General features: G+C 44.9%; 1 long non-coding RNA gene across 1 annotated transcript; it reads left to right on the top strand.

Annotated features, from left to right (window-relative positions):
* The first annotated feature begins 833 nt into the window (after window positions 1–833).
* LOC308186701 lies at window positions 834–3,873 on the top strand. Its single transcript, XR_013944196.1, has 2 exons — window positions 834–3,616; window positions 3,652–3,873. It is a non-coding gene; the product is annotated as an uncharacterized lncRNA (long non-coding RNA).
* The last annotated feature ends 279 nt before the right edge of the window (window positions 3,874–4,152 follow it).

Here is a 4,152-nt window from a genome sequence, read left to right as displayed (position 1 = left end):
ATCAAACCTCTCGAAATGTTCTAAATACGCTGCCCAGTACCTGGACTATAGAAGAGGCTCTTGATCGATTGTCGCGGATACCGATAGGCTCGCAAGCGCTATTGGTTGACGCTATTCGAAAGGTAGGGGAAAGTATTACTCAGGGACTGCAGGCTAGTCAGTCGCAGGTATTCGCCGCCCTTGCCCCCCTGCAAAGTGGAAAAGGACCTCACTCGTCGAGAAGACCTGCACTACGCTGCTATCGGTGTGGCATCGCGGGTCATATAAAGAGGCAATGTGGGACGGCTAATGTGTGGTGTCCCTCTTGCCGATCTGATACGCATAATGAAACCGCTTGCCGGCGGAAGACCCAGGGAAACGGGAAGACCAGCGGGAACCGCCGCCCCGCGATGACACAAAAAGCGGCTTTCCCCTCAACAGCGGCGGCAGCTGCGGAGACTCCAACCGAGACGAATCCTTTCACCTCCAACCAGCCACCAGAGGGAGCCTGGGGATTGGACTTGGCAACCGCAGTAAATGTGACTTTGATGGACAATAAGCCTGTTGGGGTGAAAACAGGCGTTATGGGACCTGTAAAAATTAATAATGAGCCTGTTGGAGCACTTCTGATTGGAAGGTCATCGGCGACATTAAATGGGGCTTTAGTGTTAACAGGACTTATTGATAAGGACTTTACTGGGGAGATACAAATTATGGTATCAGCCATGTTCCCTCCGCTACATATACCGAAGGGAACTCGATTGGCTCAATTCTGCCTGTCTCTTGCCAAAGCGACTGATCCCTTCCGCACCTGTTTGTTCGGGGTCCCAATAGGGAACAAGGAGGAGCTGAAACAACTGTTAGCACCATATTCCGCAAGTACTGATTTGTTCGATCTTTCGTCCAACCTCTCCGACGCCGTTGTGGCGGCGCTAGTGGCTCTGAACACGAGCTTGCCATGGGATCCCCAGGAACTGGATTTGTTGGGATCAGTGGCGGTAGGGAACACCAGTAATAACTGGACACAGACGTGCTTTATGTGGAATAAAGGAAAACAAAATATGACTCAATGGACTAATGTGACCTCTCACACAAGGGGGTTCGAAGCTAATAGCAGCTATTGCGGGTACAACGACACCACCAACACCACCATGGGGGCATACGGGAACAAGTCAAGCACATGGCCAAGGCAAACTGCTAAGGCCTTACCACCTGGTATATTCCTGATCTGTGGAGATCGAGCCTGGCAGGGAATCCCAGCAAATGCGCACGGGGGGCCATGCTATTTGGGACGCTTGACTTTGTTTGCCCCTGACCTACACAGTCAAGAATTGCGAAACATTACTCAACAATGGAAACGACGGACGAGACGCAGTCTCAAAAACTTTGGGGAGTGACTGCGATAACCAGGTCGAACTCTGGGGTCCTGCTGAAAGGTTCTTTTCAGCGGCACTTGTGCCTGGAGTGGCTGTGGCTCATGCTATGGCTAGTCTAGGGAAACTAGCTTGTTGGGCTGTAAAACAAGCAAATGTGACATTTGAAAAAAAAAAAAAAAAAAAAAAAAAAAAAAAAAAAAAGGGAGAGAGAGAAACTAGCTTGCACATTTTAGGTCTGTGAAATTTTGTGAGAATTTTTTCCTGCACTGGACAGTTGAGAGAAAAAAAAAAAAAAGGAAAGAAAAAAAAAAAAAAAAAAAAAAAAAAAAAAAAGCACATAGGGAATTATGTTAATTGTGTTTGTGTCTTTAGGCAAAGCTGTGGAAGTCTTGAAATGTCACAGTAGTAAATAACTTTTATTACTTTTTGGCTAATTCTTTTTCTGTTGGAACACTGAATTCTGTGCATATGTATATATGAACACAAATTGAAGGCCTCTACCTCCTGGAGTATACAACTTGGTTTGTTTACCTCCACATGATTTTTTTTTTTTTTTAAGTTCAGTGTGGAGACTTGAAACTTGAATGTCCCTTCCAACTTTTATATTTAAAACAAGACTAGAAAATTGAAGACTGTTTTTCACCTGTACATAGAAATATTAAAGGGTGGTCTTAAAATTTGAACATTGGTCTGGAGAAAAACCATGGTGTTTGTTATGGACAATTAACTGTTAAAGTTATTGTAAGTTATCTGTATTTAGCAGAGTATTTTCAACGAGTGATCTGAGCTGAAATTGGAGACTATTAGTAAGTTATGTTTGGAAGTTTTAACTTCAATGAAGTAATTATTTGCTGTGAAAGAGACGAACATTGAATGACTGAACAAAGAGGGTGCAATATCTTTGTTTTTTATGAGGCTCCTGAGAATAAAACCAACTGAAGCATTTCAATTCACTTGAATGAGAAACGTGTTTAATTAAAAGAGCCCAAGAAGACACTGGTATGAAAGGTAAAATCTCAGAGGTTGGTCAGTTAATGTGGCACACTTGCTGGTCACTTTGTAAAATGTAGATTTGAAGTACAGTGGTGAAAACATTAAATGTGACTACGCAGATGCTCACAGAAATGGCCCAGGACCTGGACAGCTTGCGACACGCTGTGTTACAGAACAGAGCGGCGATTGATTTTCTACTGCTGGCACAGGGCCACGGGTGTGAAGAGCTCGAAGGAATGTGCTGTTTTAATCTCTCGGACCATGGCGAGTCAATCCACGAGCAACTGAAATGGCTGAGAGACCACACCAAGAAGATAGTGGTCCAAGATAATTGGCTTGATAGACTGTTTGCAAATTGGTTTGGGAACATGGGGGGTTGGATATTGGGTCTGATAAAAGAAGGGCTACGCTTACTGCTAATAATTGTCCTAATTATAGTAGCGGCGCGAGTAGTATTTAGTTGCCTAATAAAAAGGCTCGAGCAGTTAACTAGTAGGGTTTTTCTAGCAACAGTAATAGCATGTGTAAGGTGTAATTGCTCGAAAAAGAAAAAAAAAAAAAAAAAAAAAAAAAAAAAAAAAAAAAAAAAAGGGGTCAATGCCACACGTGCTCCTTATTGCAATGCATCTCTTTGCTGTCATTATACAAACTATAATAGCATCCTTCCTTGCGCCAGGAGCCGCTCTGCTCGGCTGTGGGATCGACTGTGGAACGGACGCCCCTAGGTGCACCCCGAGCATTTTTTCCTCGGAGGGGTCTCCACTCTCAGCCGCTCACCACGGGAGCAGACAAGGACCTCCTGAAGCTGCACACAAATTATTTTCAGTGATATTGTCTTGTGGTATGAATGAGAAGTGCAAGAGGCCTCTCTGCGTGATTGTGTGATTGTGTGATTGTGCTGTGCGAGTAAGAAGCAGTATCGCTGCGAAGCAACATTCCTAGCGCTTAGTGGCTTGTTGACTGATGTAGATTCTAGTAGGCACACTACTTTACAATCGTAGTTCTGCATGAGATTTTTGACCCTGTTGCTTATTGTACCTTGCTTATTGCAGTGTGTGCGGTGATTGATAGAAAAATCTATAGAAAGCTTTTGGTTCAAAATAAAAACGGGGGAATTGTTGAGGACTGGCTCGCTGCGCGTAATCACATTGATATCATGCAGCTGCAAGATAAGGAAATGGCGGATTACCGCACCCAGCTGGTCTAGAAAAACAAGAGCAAAGGCACGTACGCAAGGCTTGTCTGGGAACTCTTGTGAGAAATCCCAGGCAGCTTGTCTGGGAACTCTTGTGAGAAATCCCAGGCAATTAGAAACAATGATAGTAGAGGGCATACTGCCCTGGGAGTTATAGTTAGATTAGAAAGGGGAACTAGCGGATAGAAGAATGCGGAACTAACAGATAGGGCAGTAGATGACGCTTACCAATAAGGAGCTTGGCTTTTGCAATATGTATGAGCTAATTATCCTGTACACGATAAAAGACAATTGAGCTATCCATTAAAGCTGAAGCATACTTAACACTCATATTGAGCGTTTGTGTCTTCCCTCCGTCGACAACAAGTCCAGAGAGTGCACTAGCACCACTGGGGAATGCAGTGCAGTGAGTCCAGTGAGTACACTGGCACCAATGGGGATGCAGTGCAGTGAGTCAAGAGAGTGCACTGGCACCACTGGGGATGCACTGCAGTGAGCCCAGAGAGTGCACTGGCACCACTGGGGATGCGGTGCCGGGAGTCCAGAGAGTGCACTGGCACCACTGGGGATGCAGTGCAGTGAGTCCAGAGAGTGCACTGGCACCACTGG

The sequence above is a fragment of the Anser brachyrhynchus genome (genome assembly GCF_964034855.1).
Source record: "Anser brachyrhynchus genome assembly, contig: SCAFFOLD_113, whole genome shotgun sequence".
NCBI lineage: Eukaryota > Metazoa > Chordata > Aves > Anseriformes > Anatidae > Anser > Anser brachyrhynchus.
The sequence above is the reverse complement of the archived record's forward strand: the minus strand, read 5'-3'. Positions and strand labels throughout refer to the sequence as shown.